The following is a 24369-nucleotide window of genomic DNA, read 5'->3' on the forward strand; positions in this document are numbered from 1 at the left end:
TATAATTTCTTATTTTGAAGTCTCTAAATTTTTAGGTTGTCTTATGTATTCTACTTTTAGTTATTAACTAATATATTTGAAATAAAGTTGGTGAAGTGAGTCAGAATTGTTATTATTAGCTGCCAACTTATAAACGTGAAAAATGTGACATTGCTAGAAAAGAAAAATACATATGAATCAGGAAAAATGAGTTAGCTATATACATGGATATGGTTTTTTGTGTGTGTGAAAAATGAGTTAAATATATGGGATGAATTCCTGAGTGAGAATGTTATTTTAAGAAATAATAATTTAATAAAAATGCATTTATACAAACCAGAAAGGAAAGAGATTTGTGTAGATAAACTTGAATTTATTTCTGCCTTGTGCTGTAACTTTCTGTGTTGAACATGTGATTTTGGATTATACAATTCCAGGTGTGTAGCAATTTCTTATCAGTTGTGCATAATAACCTTTGGCCTGAATATTTTGAAATTGTTGTATATTTTCCATAACAGACATTGTGCATAAAATTTTCCATGCTCTGTATTAGAAAGGTAAGGCATACTTTGACAGAGGGTCAAACCCTGTTGAATATAATTGGGGGAAAATTTTTTTTAAATATTAAAAAGTTTTCCAGTGGAGAAAAGTTTATGTCCAGATGCCTAGAAACAGAGTTGGTTCATTTACCAGGCACTGGAGCAGTACAGAGAAACAGGAGCTATGTGGGAAAGAGAGAAAGAAAGAAAAAAAGAGAGAGAGAGAGGTTGGGAGGGATGTTGATTTGTTATTTGTCATTTTCTGCTTGTCCACATGGACTTTCTGGGGTCGAATTGCCACTACATGTGTTACACTGTCAATCCATCTCACGGACATCCTGATGCCTCTCTGACTGGGTTGGAGCCAAAGGCAACTATTGAGGTAAACAGAGCAATTCTATTTCCATACCCCAATTCCACCCTATACCCCATCCCCACTGGGGCATTGCACTTGGACCTGTTGATCTTTAACCTTTGTGTTTCTTCTTTCTTTCTTTCTTTCTTTTTTTAATAGATTCCTATAGTTTAAAATGAATAAAATTCCAGCCAATGAAACATACCCAAATGTGAGTGTTTCTTCCACTTTAGTGTTGAATTGTGACAGTGTCTATTTTCCAAATGTTATCTTTAAATTGTTATGGTGGGAAAGAAGCTACACATTTCTAATCCTTGAATATGATATCAACCCAATTCCAAAACACAAACACAGCTGATCAGCTCAATTAATTCAAAAGGAAAAAAAAAATCAGACCAGTTAGTGTAGGCAAAATAACCAGGTGAGTTATTGAATTTTCATGTTTCAACCAGCACTTTTGACAGCAGGTTGATGAGGTCACGGCAAGAGGTGCATGAATGCATTTGTATCCTTCGGCGAGTATGTGTCCTGCCAGTACTCTTGGGTGCATACACATGCTGTTAGCGTCCACAGGGGCACATGTATGCCACTTTCTATTAAGTTGCATTCTCCAGAGACCCAAACAAATGCTTATATGTTTCTAAATAACTAGCTCGTGCCAATGTTGAAAACCGTCAGATTTCACAAGAGCTTACGCTTTGGCAAACTATTAAAAGGAGAAATGTCTCTAGCATTTCTGGGATGTATCATCTTTTCTTGGAAACCCTGAATTCCAGAGCATTCTGGGTAGAATCCTCAAAGAACTTATTTGCTGTTTGTGTAGAAAAGTGCTTTTTGGTCTAGAACGATTTCCAGAGAGATTTTGTTTTGCAAAATCGGCATTTTTAGGGAGATATCAAGAGCAAAAATATTGATTGTCACACATTTCTGGACTGTTAGAGAAGCTTCTCCCCTCCCAGATCCGAAGCGGAAAGTAAATAATAAATTTAACCTTCTAAAATATAAGGATCAGTGTTAACTCATTAATACCAGACCTTTCAACATTTAATTTTAACACAGTCTGTTTTTCAAAACTGGATCTTATAAGCCTTTTTAAAAATTAGATATGCACGTTAGTTGTTACCTCTAGTTTCTAGCTAGAACTCACTGGAAAAAATTGAGCTGGTGTCATATACCAAAAACAATAATGATCTGTTATGATTTGAACTTCCAAGTCTTCCTTTTCCTCGGTTGTGGACACACACTGCCTCAACTCAGTTCAGCCGACATTTAATAAAATTGCAGTCTAACTTGTGACATGATGAGATTTAACATGCTCATAAAATTCTTACTTGATGATCCGTTTGGCCTGGCCTTAGCTCTTGCCTAACCTCACTACACCTCCTTCACTTACCAAAATTGTTTGTCTTGTCGGGAACAAATTCTTTCCCCTTGTCTCCCTGTAGCAGCCTTTTTACTCCCTCTCTCTACTTTTGCTTCGCCCTAAAGCTTGCAAGTAAACCCATTAAAACAATATAATCTACTCATTGGATTCTGTGGCGGCAAGGAAATTAAGACAGCATTATCCATGTTACTACTGGCTAGTGCCCTTTTGTTGTCTTGCTCATAATCTCAGAAAAACTTCACTCCCACGAACTGTGCAGTTAGCAAGCTCTTGGAATTATTCTATTTATTCATCAGACTATTTGAAACCATGGCAAAGTTTGTTCCTCCATATTTTATTAGACTCAATTAAGTAATGGGATCCTTTGTCATCCGTCTCGACTTCATCTTCCAAGGAAAACTCACTGCACTTTACAGTTCCTAAGATGCCAACCATTCATTTCTTTGTGGTGTTGAAGGTAATTTGATTTATGTCTTGCTCTAGTTAAGATGCCCATGTTTTCAAGCATTTTTGACTCGGAGTTAGAGGCTACGGTCAAGTTAACAATGGTAATCTGTCTCTCTGTTTGCAAACAATGAATCACCAGTTGGGATTTTAAGACCATGGTAAGCTTTCACTTGGCAGCTTGGTTCAAAGGTTGTCAGCAAAATGTATGAAAGTGGCCTGTGCCTGGAACCTCTGATCATAGATGTCAAGGATTTTCTAACAAGGCCACCAATATAGTTGTGAATAATTGGTCAGAAGGAGGGGTGGTTAAAGAAGCATTAGTCCCCTGCCTTATTTAGACTGGATTGATTTGATCTAGACTTAATAATATTAAAAGCTCTTCTAGTCATTCCCAGGGCACAAATGAAAATGCTTTCAGATTATTAAGAAGGAATGTGACTTATTCAGGACAATATGTAAGGAGAGAGTGCTACAATGAAGTAGTTCATTTCAGTCCTTTACTTTGGACCAAGCAAACTGCCATTAGGAAGAGAAAGAGCTTCATGGAGAGTTGCAATATTTTATTACTAATTGAATTGGAGTTTGTTTTGGAGAGTTGGCAGTTAACATAGTTGAAGTTGAGATGAACAATTCATAAAAGTTAGGGGCCAATTTTCTTCAAACATCTTTTTCTTCTTATTCTTGAGGAATTCAGACAGAGTGATGACTTTGAAATAGAGAAAATGCTGAGATCTGATCAACTTTGAGTTTTTTTCTAAGTAAACTCAGTGGCTGCCACATTGTAAGATTTGAATTAAGACTGCAAATTGAGTGGATGAAGATGTTGGGAGATGTTTACGAGTGAATATTTGTATCTGTCTTTGAAATATTGGTCTTAAGAAAAGGAATTTGTTTTCACAAGCCATGACCTAAAAGCAACGGTTTTATGATTTGAACTGACAAGAATCTAGTTACTCTACTACAGTTATTTCATTTTATCGTATCGTCCAAAATAATATTAACTGCTTCCCTCGTGTTTCTATTTTGATGCTTCATATTTTTCTATAGTGATAAAAGGGGACTAATATTAAGGATGCCAAATAGACATCTGTTTGTCAGGCCAGGGTTTGAGCTGATCACTGATGCAGAAGTTTCATTACTATATTTGAATATCATTTGTTGTTGTTCATTGACCTTAATGTTGATATGAAGAAAAATTTCATTACGGATTCATTTTACGTCGGTGCCCAAAATTAACACTCTAAGATAATCATCAGAAAGCATTGCCTCTCTTCTGGTAGCAAATCTGAAAAAAAAAAAAAGAAATAATTATGATTAATTATGCTGCCCCTGGATTCTTTAAACCTTATCTTGTATATGCATTTAAGAGAGTATCAACACACTTGAGCAGAAGCATGAACAGTCAAGAATTTTGTCTTTCTGGGTTTCCAACTTACTATGTAAGTGCCCCCTCTTTGTCTAATCACCATATTGCTCATCATCCAATCTGTGAGTTCTAAGTGGATAATATTGATACCTCTCTTTACCGTTACAAAGGAGAATTCTTACATTATGTATGATTTATGCAATCCACTAACTCAGTAGTTTGAACATGGGTGTTCCTCTTTCTGTATACCACTCTTCTCCTTTAAATTCTATGGATCTTGAGAAAAGTGGAAATTGGTGACATAGCATCTCAGACTTAGTATCTAATCACTTCATACAGGCACAGAAGATTATACAATCTAATCTTACTTATAATTTACTGTGGTTTTAAATACAGCATAACCAACTTATTATACATGATGCTAATGTAGAATGTACCAGATTTCCATCATTCGAGATGTTTTACTGATCACTTTCATAATAAAAAGTATTTGAAATTTAAAACTTAGTAGAGTTATGGAAATGACAAAATTCAATATGGCCCTCAGAGAGGAGGTGACTTTCCCAGAGTAATATGGGTAGGAATTGATAACTGCTTAGTCCAGATTTTTTCTCACTGTACTGTCCTGATTTTGTGAAATGAGGTGAGAAAATAGGTCAAAAGTCCTTCTGTAAGGATCCATAAACCAGTACTATATGCTCATATTCCCCTGTTAATGTAGTAACTCCTGGGAAGAAGAATAACATCATGTTTAAGAAAATTGAGTTATCAGTACTGACTCTGGCTATGAGAGCTTTAGGTGAATGACATCGCATTAACTTTCTTAGTTTCTTCTATAAAATGAAAATAATAATAGTTGTTCCCTCACAGGGTTGTTAAAGCTATCAAGGCAATGATACAGTAGAGGGCTTGGAAGAGGTCTGACACATTTCAGGTACTTAGAAAATGTCAGCGCTTTCACCATGACTCATGCCTCAGGCTTCCAAGACGCTCATTTTTTGTATTTGCTATCTGGTCATTCTTATCCTCTCCTATGTCTACAAACTTCTTTATCTCCCTCAACTTGAGTTCCTGCATTCGGAACATCTACTACCATTTAGAGCCTCCTCACAACAATCCACAATATTACTGTGCTATTTATTTTCACCTTTTAGCAGCTGAACAGAACACATGAGAAAATTGAAAAGCAGATATGAATAAACTAACTCTCGGTTTTCAGAACAGATTTAATTCTTCTGTGGGTATAATATAATCAGCATTGAATCGAAATGTTCAAGTTCTAGAATTATGATTTATTGTTTGGCTTTTATCTGGAGCACTGATGAAGAGGAAATGTTGTTGCTAACTATTTATGAATACTATCCACACATCCGGTAGATGGCAACCACCAAGTTCCACAAAAGGGCAGTAGTCATCGTTAATGTCCTAGCGCGATATCAGACTGATAATGGTATATACGGTGTCCATTCCAACAAGAAACATCGTCACTTTGACTTCAGCACTGAAACACTGAATATTTCCTTACGGAGTGTGCTCCATATGAGCATATACTCAGAAAGCAAGCCTGAAAGTAATGAACCATGTGGAACTCACTTCCAGAACCTATCTCAGCCCCAGTGTCTTGGGAGGATCTCTCTTTTCTGACCCACAGGGTCATGCTGCTTTCCAATCTGGAGCCCCCAGAGTATCCACATTCTATAGTTCTTGTGATGCCACTGTCCTGGCAGCCTGCCCTCTCTAGCCAGTGCTGTTATTGCCAAGATAAGCTGAAAAGGCCTGGTTTCAAAACTATAAGAATGGCTGCATGCTGATTCACATTTGCTTATTTGCTATGGCCTTCTAAAGTCTGTGTCATATTTTTAACCCCTTCTGTAATTGAAATGTGAGAATACTAGACCATTCTGGAAAAGAGACACCAAATGGTAAAAACAAACAACAAACAATGAAAGAAATGTCTAGGAACAGAAAGAGCCTTACCTCTGGTCTCTTAAACAATCTGTCAGCCAGTACTATCTAATCTACCTAAAAAAAATATATATATATATATATACACATATATATCGTGCTATATTTCCTTATCTCCATCCCTTTTCAGATCTCTAATTCAGGCTCTTGTTGTCTCATTAGGATGCCTGTGATAGCCCCCAGTCGGACTCCCATCCTCCAGTCCCACATGCGCATTGTCAATAGTCTGATCATGGTGCTTCTGTGGTCATCTATGAGCACCAGATTAAGCTTTCAATGTAATACAGAAAACACTTCATTTTTAAGGGCCAACAGTTCTTTGACATCGTACTTGTTCCTAAACCCTGCCCTCTAGCTATGAAGCAAAGGTATCTATCACTTTCAATAAAAGACTTTATTCATTAATTTCCTTCTTTCTGACTAAGGAATTTCTACTCATTCTTTTAAGCCCAGTTCTAATGCCACCTCTCTGAGGAGACACCAATTCCCTCGTGATAGGGTTAGCTATTTTCTTTAATATTCTTTAACTTTTTTAAACATGTTTGTAGCATTTGTCAGATTATTGTCTATCAATTTGTCACATCTTCCTAAATTAGTCTGTTGGGTTCTCGCAAACAGATACTAGTCTTGTTCAATTTTATATCACCAGTACCAAGCACAGAACCCTGTAAATAATTATAAGTGTTGAATATCTTTTTTAACAAGGAAGTGAACATATAAACATGCCATATAGGGATCCAGTGTTCTCTTTTGTGTAGGATCAGTCTTTCATACAGTTATGTATATTGGGCTAGAGAAGCTTGCCGGCCTTCCTGCCTTCCTTTCCTCCTTCTTTCTTTCTTTCTTTCTTTCCCTCATCAAGCATTTATAATAGACTAGCTTCTGTGTTCTTGGTTTATGTGAGATGTGAGGCACTTGAAAATAATCATTGTCTCTGCCCTACAAGCACTCTCAATTTTAATGTGAAGAAAGAATAGTAAATTAATAATATAATTTGGGACCCAGTACCCTAATAGGAATCCCCTTCATGCTTATAATTGGGCTGTGGAAACGCCCTGTGCTCTCTAAAGATCAGCATTTCCGTTGAGCCTTTAGTGCCAATGATCACCTCCATATTGTACCCTGACACATTAGCAATTGGCTATTGATAGGACTTCCTCAACGTATCTCTCAAGTAGCTCCTGGAAAATGATATGTGATGCAGAAAATGAAAAGGGCATTGATCTGAGGGTGGAGACCTATGCGTTCTAGTTTCATCCCTGCTACTAAATAGCTGTGACCTTGGGCAAGTGATTCAATCTATCAGATACCTTATCTATAAATTGAGGGCATCGATCTAAATTCTACTTTAATGCTTCTCTGCCAGCATCATAGGAGTTTAGAAATATATATACTTAGTCCTCACCAGAGTCACTGAATTAGAATCAAATCTTATAGAATGAGGCCAGGCCATGTTTATTTAGCAAAAAACTTCCTGGTGATTCTGAGAGGCTCTGACTTGAGCTGTATCTCTTCTTGGCATCTTGATAGCTGAAGTCTGGGGGCCTCTGTCTGGCACCCCCGACTCTGATTGAGACATAGAGACTCTAGACTCACTCCAGTCTTTCTCCTTTAACAGTCTGTGAGAACAAGGAACATTGTTTCAAGAAACAATCAGATCAGTAGCTGACATCATAGGTCTTCCTGAAAGAGAGGAAAGAGATGCAAAACAGAGATAAGACTGAAAAAAAAAAAAAATCCCAAATGCTTGTGGGACACTGGTAATCACAGCCATCACCAAGACTATCCTCGGCTTCTTGAACTTTAAGATGGACCCAGTCATTCTGATGCCCTGACTCCCATATATTTATTCTCTGACTAAGGCACAAAGATTCGGGTGAGCTAATGCATCAACCCATGAAAAATGAACAATTAAAACAATGAAGTTGTCAGTTCTTTTACCAGATTGCAAATAAATAACCTGCCTGTCAGGCTGGCTGCTCTGCTGGACCATTAGTTTAATACAAAGACATTCTGAGGAACGGGTGGGTGACAGCTGATCTATCACCAGGCCTTTGATAAAGACCTGAGCAAAATATGCTGTCATAAGCCATGGAAGGTCAATCCCAATTTGTGAGAAGCAAAGTATTAGATGAAATTTGAATACACCTCTCTGCCCATCATGAGAGCCATAGGCTTTTTATTTTTTCTCGACTAGTGGGATGGTGGATGCTCGTTTTGACAGTATAAAACACTTTTCTGCTTATGCTTATTTAGCTTGTCAAGGACACTGTGCTGGTGTAGATGGCCTTGGAGTTTGTAACTGTCACTGTGGAGAGACTATGATCTTGGGACTGCACAATGTATCTATTTGCCAGGCTCCACAGAGTCTTCCTACAAGAAGTTACTCTGCATCATGTCAAATGCTAAGACAGTCACAAATTTCCAAACAAAAAGTCAACTCATTGCATTTTCTTATATGTATGGCTTGAATTCGAATATGCCATCTCATAAAATGTTTGCCAGCCAGGTATACAGCTCACAGAAAATGATTATTTACAGAAGGTAGTAGGTAGGGATGATTAAATAAAGACAAATTCATTAAATTCTCTGGTTGATATCTCATTTTATCTGTAAATTTAGCAGGGATAGTAAAGATACAAATCACCTTTCAGAAGTCACCTTGAAGAGGTTTTTATTTCTTTGAAGCAAAAAGTACTATTAGAAAGTTTGCCCTGTAGTAAAACTATGCGAGGTGTAGTGTTTATGAGGTCATCAGGGCTAACCGTCTTGTCTCTGTAATTGACTTTGTCTCAACCTGAATCTTAGCAAAGCTGACTCCGGAAGTTTTAATAAAAATCAATCAAATGCCTGAGAATCCAACAAATCAAAAATACAATTTTTCCCCTTTCCAAAATCCTCTGGGTGTTTATCCAAATTCAGTTTATATCTTCATGATCAAAGTAACATAAATTCTATCTAACCAAAAAATAGTCACTGTTGATCCATTCTCATTCTTTAGTATATTCACTGGTTAATTCAAACAGTAAAGTTTGATATGGAGCTTTAATATGGAGAATCAGCTTAAATCCCTGTAGAAACCACTGTGCAGAAGCTTTGTGGTCATTTGGTCACCCAGAATAATTTCAGCTAGGAAAAAGTAGGGTAAGGGTACTTCCCAACCGGTTTGACCAGTTCTTCCAGTCTCCAGATGGCTAATTAGTAAACAAGATAAACAAGAAATTTTCAACATAAAATTTTCCAGGCTGATTTTTCTAACTAGTAAGTCAAACCACGACTTGGGTTGTAGAACTGTGTTCTACAGTTAGTCTTTCATTTCTGAGTTTCAGCTCTTGAGAAGTCTCTTCTTCCTGTTTTATGTCTCTGGGTAATCAGACTGCTTCCCAGGTTACTTCTGGGTCCTGATTTTTTCCAAAGAATCTCAAATCAGAAGCTGTACTTTGGATCTATTAATTTTATGTATATTAACAAATATACTATATATATATATATGTTGATGATAGTTTCCTCATATAAATTTTACATAGTTTTTAAAATACAATATTTGTATTGATTTCTAGAAAGAACTGTGCATCAGGTTATTGTTGAAAACATGACCCTCTATGACACCATGTATCTAAGGAATAAATCAGAAGCCACCCAATTCATTTGGGAATTCAGAGATTTTGGTAAATTGAATAATATCCTCTCAAAGATGTCCATGTTCTAAATTTAGAATCTGTGGATGTGTTATCTTACATGGCAAAAGAGACTTTGCAGAAGTGATTAAAGATTTTGAGATAGAGAGATTTTCCCAGATTAGGTAGGTGGGTTCAATACAATCATAAAGGTTCTTGTAAGAGGGAAATAGCCAATCTGAGAAAAAAAGAAGCTAGGCTGCTGGCTTGGAAAATGGAAGAAAGGGCCACAAGCCAAGGAATGTAGGTATCTTCTAAAGCCAGATAAGACAGGGAAATAGATGCCCCCACCCACCAAGTCTCCAAAAGAACTCAGCTCTGTCAACACCTTGATTTTAGACTTCTGATCTCCAGAACTGTGAGATAAGTTTCTATCGTTTTGAACCACTAAATCTGTGATTGTTACAGAAGCCATCGGGAACTAATACAGAAATGCTTAAAATAAGATACGCCTCACCATTGTCTAACATACCTGCATACTATTGCCAACATCCTATTCAGGAATAGTGTCAGCATCTCATATGTACCTGGATCTTTCCCTCTGGAAATTTTTATGCCCCTTACTCTTTCTTCCCACCCTTTCCCTCTCCTTCTCCCACTGCATATATTCTCTAGTGTTTCAGATCTCAGTTAGTGATCTCTTCAAAGAGAACATCTGGAACTAAATACCCTCCATTCCATGCCTGTCAGTCTAAATTGGAGTCCCTGATGTTATGGTCTCTCACAGCACCCTGCACTCTTATATTTTTAAAGTATATGTTTATTTGATGGTTATTTTATTGTAATTATCTCCCCACTATTGCAAGCTTTATAGGTAGAAGAATGATGTTTAGTTTTGCTCACTGTTGTGAACTGGCACCTAGTAGGTATCCAGAAAATATTTCTTGTTGAATGAAAATATTCCAGAATTCTGCTCATCTTGTAAGATGGGTTGAAAGTATGCTCCATAATGTAGTCCATCTGGGAACATGAGGCAATAAACTAGCACCCCACATTCTCTTTCAGAGGATACGAAGCAGGCTTTACATGAATTTCGATTTTCTCTGAAGTCTTAGTCAAAAATCATAATTTTTTCACAGGTGACAATTGATAGATGTTTTCACAATGAGTATGTAATCTAAGAAATACAACAATATGTCTCAAAAAATCTTTTAAGTAACATTTAGAATACTTTTTCTTGCTTTTATTTCCGTCTTCATTTTATTACTTTGCAATAGAAATTGTAAATTCCTTCAATGACATTTAAACATCCATTTGAGAACTGACTTTATAAACTTTAAGGGGTCAGTTTTGCACAGGAAGATAATTTATATATTCTGTGATTTTGACTCCTCTGAAGTTCAAGAATCAAAGGTAAGGATGTGCCTGAACTCTTGGGATGGAGAAGTGATTAGCATTTGTGAATGGTTTATGAAGCCTCAAAACATTGAACAATTAGAATCTGGATAAATTTTAGCTATATGTGTTTCAGAAACTTCATGGCATGTGATTTTCATGGTTTTAAATTATTTTCTTTAAAAATAATTTTTCCTCATAGCAGACACATGTGAAGATGATCTCTAAATATTAGATATCCTTTTCATAAGTCTATAAGTTTCATACATTCATTATTCTGAATGTAACTATCCATAGCGTTTGCCCAAATATACCACTTCCATTGAATAATTGATTCTGATTTTATATATAAGAATTTCCATGGAAATGAAACAAATTTTATGGAGACACTATGAAATTCTCGTATGTTACTATGTCCACTAGGCTACTCCTTACAACAATCTGTGAGATAGGGTTTATTAATTCCATTGTACAGAAGAAGAAACTAAGGTTCTTAGAGCTTTTATAATTTGTTAAAGCCAGAGATCAGGTCACTGACATTTCTGGGCCAACCTGACTCAAAGCTCACACCATTTCCTCTAGACCACACCCCCTTCAATGGATGCTTGCAGATCGTCACATAGTCATGATGGCAAAAACAGGTCTTCTTGGGGATGGGAAGAGTTTGTAATAACTGCAGCTCTTGGTTTTAAAGTTATTGGAAGCCTCTGATGAAACATATTTTGATTTTTCTGATTATTTGTCAGCCTTCCATGTGAGAAAACTTCCATTAGGGAGCCCCCTTCCATCACGTCACCGCGGAATGTGAGTGATGCCCTCATGTGTGTACTGACGAACACGGTGAAGGAAGGAAGAGTACACAAACATGCATGCTCAGTCATGTCTGAAATGCCATGATCAGTTCTTCTCGCTTAGCCACTTATTAACAAACAAAGTTAATAAACTTTTCAGGTAGTAAAGCCAGATGTGCTTTCTGGCATACCAGATAAATGCTTTATTGATATATATTTGAACAATCGGTGAATCTTAGGTAAAGGAATGTCTAGCCCAACAACAGACTATTTAAATAGTTGTTCAGAGGCTCAGTCAGAGTCCACCTACCACTCTCTGATTTGTACATATCCCAGACAAAAAGGAAGAAACAAAGAAAAAACAACCTTTTTTATTAATTCATTAGTCTCTGTCCTTAATACTAAGCAAGCCACTAATAGCCCTTAAAGTTAGAATTCTTACCATTCCTGTTATTTTTACTTACAGAAAACTGGAAGATGAAATATTCTTAAAGACAATGGAGGCTAAAAAAAAAAAAAAAGACAATGGAAGCTAAGCAAACAAGTGACACCACAGGCACACAGGACAGCCAAAGAAACAGGGACGCAGAGAACAAAACAGTCAATGATTTCTCCAGTGGGAGAAGAACCTTCTCAAACAGGTTCGTTCTTTCATGATGCCAAACCCTTCGGGTGATAAATAAAAAGGTTGATCCAGAAACTATTATTCAATTTTAGGTCGACAGGACATATAATAACTGAATTGTTGGACTTCGCTTTTTACTGAATTTGTTTGAATTATTGTCAGACACAACCATGAAACTTAACATGTCTATTTGACTCTGTTTTGTAAGCTGAAAAATACCGAGAAACCTTTTTATTTTCTTAACAAAATGGAATGATATTATTTAGAAGTTGGAGGGAAAGCTTTTACTGCTCGGCCTTAAAAAGAAAACAGCACAACCTAGCAGAGTAGCTGACAAGTGACACAAATACAGTACATGCTAATGTGCAGAAAGAAACAACCTTGAGAATTTAAACCGGCTGCACCAGAAAAAAATATCTTTATCCAGATATGTGGTCCCTCATGAATTATACTATTATTTTAGTTGATTTTACCTGACATCACCCTATGATTTTCTTCAGTGACAAGAAAATTGCAGCCGGCCCTTGACAGTCGGTCACAAATTGACTGAACAAAACAAAATCAAACAGTGAAGTAATCCCCAAGTAAATTTAATGAAACCTAAATCCCAAAGGGCAGCGCACTTCTGTAGGCAATGGTCTTATTTAATAAATTTTTCTCTGCTTTCACTTTTAGAGCTATATTTACACAGACAAATTTAATTCATTGGGTTTACATTTCCTCTTTCCCTTAGTTTGTCCACCAGGCACATATGGGAAGGACTGTAAACAGGTATGTCAGTGTTCAGCTGAGAATGAAGAGTGTCACCCAGTCACAGGGAGATGTACCTGTCTGCCCGGCTGCCATGGAAACTGCTGTCATCTCTGGAAGTGTGTTCTGTGCTTTTGTTGTAATTTATCGAAGAGACACCGGTAGGGTGGGTCATCAGTCAGAATGCTAAAGGGCAAATGTTAATTCAAGGTTCTAATTTATAGCAAGTCCTGACTGTGAGAATGTTTATTGGAATGGTTGAAAACCATATGCTTTCTTGTGTAACGCTTTCTCCTGTGTTGCCTTTTCTAGCCCAAATATCCCCAAGAAAAAGACAAGGAATAGAGAAAGAGAAAGAAAGAAAGAAAGAAGGAAGATAATATGAACTGATTGTTATCAATCAATATACAACAGATGGGAACGTATTTAAAGTGATTCAGAAAGTAAGTTAGTTCCAGGATCTGCTTAGGAACAATCAAATTAAACAAATTGTTATTCTGGAATGAAAACAGTAACTTGCTTAAAGGACAAAATGCCAGTTGGCTCACTGCTATGTAATAAAAAAGGATAGTCCCTAGACCAAACACCTTATATTGATTTGTTAGGACATTTTAACATCGAAAATGGTTATAGGGGAACACATGATAAAATGTCCCAAGGAGCATGTTAAAATGTTCAGTCAGCTACTTAATTTTTAAGCTTGTAATTATTTATAATGTACTTTTTATAGGTTTCAAAATAAAATGATCTGGCCTCAGTTTCATTTTTTCCCCCAACTTGGCCACTGCTCCTCTTTTCTCCCTAGTTGCTCCTGTAGCAGACTACCTTTTACTTTCCTCTCTTAATGCTGCACGTATATGGATGATTTTGGGATTTTCCTTCCACTTATAAAACATAGACGTATGGTCAAGCTATGGATTTTCATTTTCTACAAACCATAGAGTATTTATTTTGAATATTCCTTCTCACTTTGCCCTAATTTTAAATATTATCAGCCAAATACACAATTAAGCAGATATGAAAGTGGTTTCAATTAGTATTTTGTCTGGAACCCATAACCGCTGTGGGTATACAAGCTTTAAACTGAAGAATTAAAATATAAAATTCATAAAATTTCAATTATATTTTTGGTTATGGTGAATTTCAAGCACCCTTGTAATGGAAGAAAGTTATTTCCTCACTTTCAGTTCTGTCACATTTTTCAGGAAAAATTTCCTCTTGCTGTCAAGGATATTTTATCTTAATAAAATAAAAGCAAGTTACATAGAGGGCAGCTCAGTCAGTTAAGCATCCACCTCTTGATTTTGGCTCTGGTCATGATCTCAGGGTCATAAGTTCAAGCTCCAAGTGGGGCTCTGCCTTCAGCGGGTATCTGCTTGAGATTCTCTCTCTCTCTCTGCCCCCTTTTATGTGCACATGCCCTCTCTCTCAAATATATAAATAAATAAATACATACATAAATAAATAAATCTTTAATATGAAACAAACAAACAAAAAAACAAGTTATGTAGATCTGGTGGTACTTCTACAACCGAAGGCAAGCTACCTTGGTCTAAGGAGGGGAGCTCCACCTTGTAAAATCAAGGCTGAGTCGGAGAACCGCTCCCTGACTAGTCAGATGGGCTTAGCTCCAGGCAACACGTGGTTGGGAGTTGCTGCAAAGTTTCCTTGGCAACATCCACCGTAATTACAGAACTACGAAAAAGGGTTCAAGAAAATATCCATAAAAGGTGTAGCTGGCTCAAAAGCAAAAGTTTCAGCAGCCAAAAACAACTGGGCTTTCATGTTCTCGAGTTTGGAGTGGAGAATCAAGATTTTTCTCTCAGCAGAGGTCAGAGGAAGCAGACAACCTTGTAGGAGGATCTCACCACTTGTCCGTAATTTATAATGGGCAGGTTGGTCTCAGCCTGTGGATGGCATGTGGGGGGAAAAAACTGCTCCGTGGATAGAAACTCATCATGCTATGTATTTTATGACCAATGAGAAATTGCAAAGTAACTCCATACTCTGGAAATATTTTATTTCTCCAAACTGTAATACCCACTATATATAATAACTCTCTTTGAGAGCATTTAAGGCATTGGAGTCCTCTAAAAATCATGGGCCGTTCTTTTGACAGTTTTCATAAGAACACCCTTAATATAGAATGTTTTGAGAAGCATGGGCCGTAGAATAGCACACCTGTGCCAGGAGGAAGACATCAAAACATCAGTAGAAGCTTGCCTTTATTGCTTGTAGCAATAAGAATTCAGACAGACCAAATCTTAGCATCTCTTTTGAAGAATAAAGCAAAACTGTTTGACTGTAGCTAGTATATGTGAGTAACCTGGTCAAATACTGGGAAAAGACTGTGGAAAACACATTGATGTTTTTTGTTTGTTAGCTAAGCATCTCCGTATACAGTCACAACCTTGCTTGTTCTAAGTTTCTAATGAAACTACCAAATGTTTACGTCATCACAGTATAGAGTCACCTTTAATATTTAAACCATCAAAACTCTGTATTCATATCCCAGCTTCTTCCAGTCAGTCTCTTTCAAGGAGAAGGGATGGTGCACGGATGGGATAAAGTTGTCATCGCTTGATGGGAAATATCTAAATATCCCTTGCCAGAAAAACCAAGTTTCCCAGGAGAAATCAGTGTAAAGGATAGTGCAAAGGCCAAGTAATGATCAAAATGAAACTTTAGGAAATGAGGGAGGGAGACCGAATTTCACTCAAACAAATCAAATGGAATCATTATGTCCCGGGCCTGTGTTCCCTTGTGAAATGCAGTGAATGTTTGAGCAAAGGATGTGTGCATGATCCCAGAAGTCAAACCTTCACATCAGTACAGAATTATAAGAGAAAGTGGAATTGTCAGTAAATAACTTGTACTTGGGGAAAAAAGTTACTGGCACTTTTGTAAACACATACTGTAATCTTGATATAAACTTAATGAATTTCAAAGCTAAGAGATTATACACACATTGTCTTTCAACAGATGGCATACTCATTAGTAGGTAAATTCCATCAAGATTCAGTGTCCCAATTTCAAAAGGATAATTAAGTTGAAGGCTGACACTCAGGTGATTTTTGTTTTCTGTGTGTGAAGAAGGAACAATAAAAGAGGATTCTATCAAACACAAAACCACCATTAAGATAGTTGGCAAAATGAGTATATGTCAGATGGAAATTATGTCTCCCAAGTAACTTCAACTCCTATGAAAGTGATCTCAAAATATAGGCATATATGTCTATATTTACATATTTAATAAATATAATAGAAATATATATCAGTTATTTAAATTTATCAAATAATTACAGGTAAGCTTTTTTTCCCTTTAAACTGAGATGATAAGTCTTTTATATCCTGATTACATCTACAGTTTGGCATTTTCCTCATTAATAAGTACATGAATTTCATATTATCAGGTGTTTCTCTTTTCCTTACTTTCACAGAAATTCATGCCAGCTTTCATTTCATAGCAATGTGACTACCGAGTTTTCCGTACCAATCAAATTTCAATTTAACCTTCTTTTGGGAAGCAACATCCCAGCAGTGCAACACAAGACTTCATTGTTTCAGATTCCATACTTTCAGCTTGCTTTATGTGCATTTTCTCTAATATCAACCAATCAAACATTCTTCTGAAGCATCACACATAGAATTGATTAAAAAAAACTATAAAAATTTGCATGCCAAAAGTCTGACCCAAATGGACATAAAAACATTTTATATTTTGGTGAATAGGAGAGAAGGATATGAGGACTTTTTAATCACTAATCTTGTTTTCAGTTATGCGCTGTTGAATTTTTTGTGAGGGTAAAAAGTTCTTAGGAGAACTAATGAATGTTATATACCAAAGAAGAGATGATGAGCTATGAGAACTGACATTCCTTGGGAGGAGGGAATGAGAGAAGACACTGTAAAGTGAAGCTATCATTTTTCATAGAGAAATACAACAGCTATAGCACAGGAATAACCTTCGGTATGAATAACTATAGTGGTTTGCTTTCCATCTCCATTTTGAAACAAACAAACAATACAAGCTTTAAACTGAAGAATTCTAAAACTGGAAGAAAAAGGAAGAAAGAAGCCATTCTTTGGATTTGAGACTCAAGGTGAGCACTCTAGGATTTAGGACAGGACATATATGGGGATAAACAATCTGAACCTCAATAAAACCCATTCTTTGCTGCTACCTCTAAAACATGCTACATGTGAGGATACATGGGTGGCTCAGTGGTTGAGCCTCTGCCTTTGCCTCAGGTCATGATCCCTGGGGTCCAGGATCGAGTCCCACTTTGGGATCCCCACATGGAGCCTGCTTCACCCTCTGCCTGTGTCTCTGACTCTCTCTGTGTCTCTTGAATAAATAAATAAAATCTTTTTAAAAAAACATGCTACATGTGAAATACTCTTTAAAAAATGTTCCTTTACTATCTGATTCTTACATAAAAACACAAGATAAAAGGAAGGAAACAAGAACCATTGGGTCTAGTTTGGTCACTTTTAGAGTGATGCTTCCAAATGAAAAGATATTCCAAGAGGAAAGACCTGAGGCAAATACCAAACACTTTGACTCAGATCAAGCAGGCAGGGAAAGAGTTTTGCTACATACCTTGCAATGATACTGCCATCATTAATGAAAATAATGGCCACCACTGACACGGGAGCTAAGTTTGGCGATATACTTATTCATTCTAGTCACCACAACAGGACCATGATTTTGTTATTATCCTCATTGGTAATTAAGAATCAGAACTTCAAAGAAAAGAGTTAAAGCTACAACATTAATATGTGAAAAATATAGGTTTCAAATCACAGCCTATTCAAAATTTCCTATAGCCTCATATTTAAATATGTGGCAAGGATAAAGATGTTTAACAGGTGACAGAATTTTGTGCAATCTATGTTCCAAGTCACTTCATTCTGTAGGCCTCGACTTTACCATCTTAAAATAAGAATTGAACCAGACGGACATGAGGTCTCTTGAAACTCAAACTTTTATAATTTTAAGACTTGGAAGTACCAGACATTTCATAGAATAGGAGAGTATCACAGATGGAAGTGCTTCAAAGTTAATCAAGTATTTGAATATCCTCTATATTTTCTCTACTGTATACTTATCCTGTCTCTGTTTGAACTCCTACAGAGATGAATAACCATGTCTCCTGAAAAAAAAAAAAAAAGCTTATTCCAATCTTGGGCAGCTCTTTCAAAAGTATTTCCTTATTGAGATAAAATCTGCCTTTCTTCTTTTCCACAAGACTGCCTTTTCATGTCTGAAGACATTTCTGTCTTCTTAGCTCTATTTTCTCCTGAATAAACAACCCCAGTCTTTCGATCATTGCACAGATGGTCTTCAGCTTACTCTTTGTCCTGTTTCATTTCCCTTTATCTTGAATTCTGGAAATTTATCTATCTGTTACACAGGTGTCATCATGGTAGGCCATACGTCCATGGAGGTGAAAGCAGGAAAGTGAGAAACTAACTGAAAATGAAGATGCTTTCTTTATGCTTCATACCATTTTGAGTTTATACTTGTATTAAAACCCAGATCATTCCAAACAAACTGTAACACTTAAACATTAATCAAAATAATGAGCTCATCTCAACTGGAATGAAATAGCCTTCTTTGGCAAATTGTCACCTATTCTGAGCACTCTCTAAAAGCGGGTGGATCTCCAAGGAAACTCAAAGTTTCCTGTGTCTTATTAATGAGCAGCATCAAGAACATTATGCCCCTATCTTTATTACCAAGGCATCTATCCATATCATCTCATCTCTTCAGATAAGTCCATGCCTTGAATCACCACACTAGCTTGAAGTTGATTGAAAATACCAAAGAACTATTTGGAATGTTGAGTTAGCCACATGTCTATGGGCATGAATTTAAACAGTGATTGCTTTGAGTTACAGTATCACATATGGTTTTGTTCGCCTTCAATAGGATGCCCAATGGTACTTAGGGTCTAAATTGCCAAAGGATGTGTAAGTGCCTTAATGGCAGCAGCTGTGACACCGTGATTGGCATCTGTTACTGCCCTCCTGGCTTCACTGGGGCCAGCTGCAGTCAAAGTAAGTCAGTCTACCACTTACAAAGTGGATATGCTAAAGTAGAGTTCTTAAGAACTGTACTTACAGACTAAGTGTTGTTGCAATTATTACTTAATAATTTACTGCGGTAACAGCAAGCACCAACTGACCTACATTCTAGGCGGAGGAGTACTTACATCAGGAGTTTGAGAGCTGAAGCAGTGAAGGCAGCCAAAGAGAACCCTTTGGTCATAACATCTCATATGCCAGCAATGCTAGACTCAAGTCAGGATTAGAAAATCTGTTCCATAAGATAACAGTGGACTGGCAATGCCTGTGTACACAATGTCAAACTCATTGGGTAAAGCTCCACAATTTCATTTGCCCTCAGCGGTCCCCAACTCAGAATTAAGTAGTTCCCCTATTTACCAAAAAGTAACCAGTTCCCTAAAATGTAAAGACTTAACTACCCATCGTAAAGACAACTATTGACATAAAGTTTAAGGGACCAGATGTAAATTAAAGATCCCTGAAAAATGCACTATCCTAGGCTCTATAGGGATATCCTTAACAAATACATTTTGATCTATCAGATTTGCTATTTCCTCAATATTTGAGGACAGTTTGCAAGATTATAATGATTTTTAGAGAGGGTAGATAAACAATGCATGGGCGAGTGCATGATGGGGAGGTAGTTCTGGCAATATTGTGTTCAACCTATTTGCTGTTGAGGATGTTCACTTGTGATGTTTTATTGTGTTCAACCTATTTGCTGTTGAGGATGTTCACTTGTGATGTTTTATTGAGCTGCGCATTTGTGCTTTTGTGCACTATTCTGCATTTTATACTTTAGAACTAAAAGAGTGAAAGAAACTATCAATAGATCTTTAATGAAAGATAGAAGTGCTGTAATTGCAAACCTGAGATTACTTCATTTGGAGAATGATAACGAAGTTTGTGATCATTGTTGTTACGCGCTAAAGATATCCAAATGCTTATTTTGCCCAGGCAGATAGTTGCTCTGTCTTCTTTGTATGAGAATAATTTTAATTACCCTGCCTCAGTACCCTGATGTTCTGAAGATAAAAGACAAGCAAGACAAAGTCCTGGCTCCATGTAGTGGAAAATTGAAACATAGTGGATACTGCCTCTGAGGCCTCACCAGCCAAGTTGTCTTTGAGTTAAAGCCAACCCATAAACATCTCCTAAGGAAGGTTCTAACTGGCCCCTTTGTTCCTCAAAGAAATCATTGAGAGAAATTTCTTAATTTCCTCAGGCCAAAGCATCTTCAAGAGTTTTGATTTCCCTGAATATTAGGAGTATTTTTGTCTTCAGAAGGCTGTGATCTTATACTTGAGTACTTTTCTTTCTTTGCTTTGACAGCTAGGTAGGTCAGAGCCAATTTGCAGTCTACCTCTCACAAGTTCAAAGAATTATGATATTTTTTATGTTATAACTATATTTTTTCCTTCACTGGATTCTTACAGATATTTATTTTATCTTTGAGGGTTATCTGTATTTTGGTAAGCATCTCAATGAATTTGTGGAATAAAGTTGCAATGAGGCAAGGTAATAAATGTGTTAATGTATTAATAAATTAAATTTTAATTTATATTAATTAATGTAATAATTTTAAAAAGATAATTTAACAAATCTGTTGATTTTAATAAATAAAAAATAAACTTACAGATAAATTAACAAATACATAAATGATATTTGGAGATCTGAGCATAATAGATTCTACGTTGATACATGGAGGTGTAAGCTGAAATTCCAGAGTGGACTTTAAGAGGAAACATATTCAAGATTATTGCACACACATGCATGCACGCATACATACACACACACACACACACACACACACAATTTGCTGAGGCAGCCATGTGGTAAAGCAACACTGAGTTTGTAAGAGTCATTTATATCATATATGTAAGTGTTTGACACTAGATATTTGGTTGGAATTCCTGATGTCAACCAAAATTGCACTAAGTAAGCAACAATTTGAACAGTTCCTTTTTTTGTTTTGTTTTTTCAAAGTAACCTTTTAAGTTGAAAACCAAACTGAAGGCAAGACAAGGAAACCTATTTGATTAAAAGAAAGGGTCGTGTATTTACAAGGTTTTTAAAGTCTTGACTGGCAAAACGTTTTAATAAGAAAAATCTGGTTTTGTTTTGCTCCTTCCTGCAGTTTGTCCCGAGGATCACTATGGGCAAGACTGTGTCCAGCAGTGTTCCTGTGGCTCAGGACAGTGTGACCTGGTGACTGGAGGGTGCCAATGTCCACCTGGCCAAATGGGAGCCAGGAGTCAGCAAGGTAACAATGACTGCAGGGTCACCTTGTCCGTCCAGGCACTAACTAAACTACACTGTGAAAGCAGATTTGGTGCCAGGGAATATAATTAAATGGGCATTGTTTAAAACACTTTCTTCTTAAATGTGGATTTAATAACATGAAAGCACACACTTTCATAGAGCCATATAGGAAATAGCCTACTGGAGGGTAAACAAGAATTGAAAACAAAAACAAAAAAGAATTTATGTATACTCTTGACTAGGAGCAAATTTTGAAATAGGTTTAGTTAACTTTTGTAAAACTGCCTAAAATTTTGTTAGAGATGTCTAATTCTAATAACTGAAAAGTTTTATGTTTTCTTCAACTTTCAGAAGCCCATTGAAAGCTGCAAGAAAAATGGGAGACAGAAAGCAAAACATGATCTCTGTTTAAAACTACAAAACTTTCTTGCTCTAAATCATATTATTATCACAGTAATAATCATAATAGAAGAACTCTCAAGTTCAGTGAAATGAAATGCAGAAAGCCACTTCTCCAAAGCACACACAGAGACAAAACCAATGACCTTTTGTTAGAAAAGAAGGGTTGGTAAAAAAAAAAAAAAAAAAAAAATAGAACGGTTGGTTGCATGAGCATCCTGCAGGAGCTACCTTAAACCCTTCTGGACATCACAAAGTTGCAGGAAAAATGGGGTAAAACCAGGCAGAGCACAGACCTATCATCTTTTCAACCCTACACTATTATAGAGGAGAATTTATGGGCAATAAGTAGCCTTGCAGCTAAAGGAAGCTAAGCCTACACAGAAACACACAGACCACAACTTTGTGTCACATGGAGTTTTACTCTGGGCCTAGGAGGTTCCCAACTAGCTGAAATAATTCTTCTAGCCTCAAATCCATACTACCTTCTCCAAAATACCTGGTTCACACAAAACTAACCTGATACAAGAAGATGAAAGTGAAAACAAAAACCTGATGCATTAAAAAAAAAAAAAACCCTCCTCTCATTTTGGAAACAATATATGAAACCATTCAAAGTTTTGGCTACTCTTTTAGTGAAAATTCTATAAGAAGGGTAAAGGAGAAAAGGAATAAGAAAACAAAAAGCAGATGGACGTAGAGCAGAAAAATTTTGCTATGGTGCACATGGAAATATTAACCAGAATTTCTTCCAAGAATTCAATGGACATAATGAAAAAGTGTTCTCTACAAATTGTGAGTGCAATGCAGAGATACAAAGGTTCATGGAATAAATGAAAAGACAACAAAGGGAAATGAAAAAGTAAGCTGGCAGAGCTCAGAAAGAAGTAGAAATGAAAATTAAACCTCACATCATATAAATGAGGACCATATTGAACACAGGTAATAGGAGGATTGAATCTGCTTCTGTGACAGCCAGGTAAATGGAGAAGAAGCTTGAGGAAAGTGGAAACAAATAGACAAATAGACAAATATATAAATGGAAAAGAAAATATTCAAATAAAATATTTAAGATTTTTTTCCTCTGAAATGAAAGAAGATCTGATGCACAGATTGAATACATTCTATCTCTGGAAACTGTAGTTAAGATTGATCATAAGCAAGGGGAAACTCCACTAGGAATAAAAGAAAAAAAAAAGTGTGAGATCTCATATATAGAGAGGGGAAAAAATCAGTCTGGCTCATGGCTCACAGCAATAATCACAACCATTGCTAGCATGTGGTTAATCAATGCCTATGAAGTTCTTGAGAAAAATTTGACTCAAGTGTTTTATACACAGTTAAACTATTATTCAAGTATAGTATGACTGAAAATAAATAGCTATTTTTAATAATAAAAAGTTACTGAGGATATGTAGCCATAAAATATTTTTGAAGAAACTGTAGAAGATAAATTTGAGCAACCAAGCAATAAATGGAAAATCTCTGGTAAAAAGAGTATCAGTGAGTATTAAGTCTATTTTTATTAGAGCTAAGTTTAAAATAAATATGGGAACTATGGTCACATGATATAATAAGTATACACATATTTAATATTATAACAATTTTGATAGTTTAGCAAAATGGACATAAGTGGAAGGAAGGAGAAGATGGAAGAGGAAAAGTATATTTCTTCATTAGAAATTGAAAAGGAGGGACAGATCTGTGACAAAACATTTCGTTTAAATATGACAACTCAATAACCATGTTTAAGTGCATAAAGCTAAATGCTGGAATTTAAAATGCTGGAGCTGAGAATTTAAAAATAAAAACAGCCAACTAAAATCAGGTAGAGGAGAGGAATGAGAAAAATTAGGAAAAAGGAGAAACATATCCATTCCATTACCACTCATGCTGCTGAGCCAATATAGGCTAAATAAAGAAATTAATTATGTTATATAATAATATGTTCACTGTCTAAAGAAGAGTCCCTTAGTTATATAAATTATATCTTTTTAAAAATATTTTATTTATTTATTCATGAAAGACACAGAGATCAGCAGAGAGAGAGACAGAAACAGGCTTCTCACAGGGAGCTCTGTGGGGGACTCCATCCCAGGACTGAGATCATGCCCTGAGCCAAAGACAGACACCCAATCACTAAGCCACCTAGGCATCTCTATAGAATTATATCTATAAGACTTAACTTAGAGAAAGATGGAATATACTCACTTTTCCACATTCCTCCCTCTAAATAGTAAAAATTCTAGTCACTATATCGAAAACAAACTTAAGAATCTCTGATGTGGAGAGAACAAGGCAGACTCTATAGGGAATTCAGATACCTAGGGAACAGGAATGGGGCATTCCTTGGGTTTCCATTTTTTGACTCATATATCCTGGGCTGCGTGGTGGAGAACTTACAACCTAGTAGGCCAATGGGT

At 36.3% G+C, this 24369-nt stretch overlaps 1 long non-coding RNA gene across 1 annotated transcript; it reads left to right on the plus strand.

Annotated features, from left to right (window-relative positions):
* The first annotated feature begins 793 nt into the window (after positions 1 to 793).
* LOC119867455 lies at positions 794 to 23911 on the plus strand. The gene is made up of 5 exons (XR_005383594.1): positions 794 to 900; positions 12305 to 12479; positions 13197 to 13656; positions 21423 to 21548; positions 21899 to 23911. It is a non-coding gene; the product is annotated as an uncharacterized LOC119867455 (long non-coding RNA).
* The last annotated feature ends 458 nt before the right edge of the window (positions 23912 to 24369 follow it).

This window comes from Canis lupus, chromosome 34 (genome assembly GCF_011100685.1).
Source record: "Canis lupus familiaris isolate Mischka breed German Shepherd chromosome 34, alternate assembly UU_Cfam_GSD_1.0, whole genome shotgun sequence".
Lineage (NCBI taxonomy): Eukaryota > Metazoa > Chordata > Mammalia > Carnivora > Canidae > Canis > Canis lupus.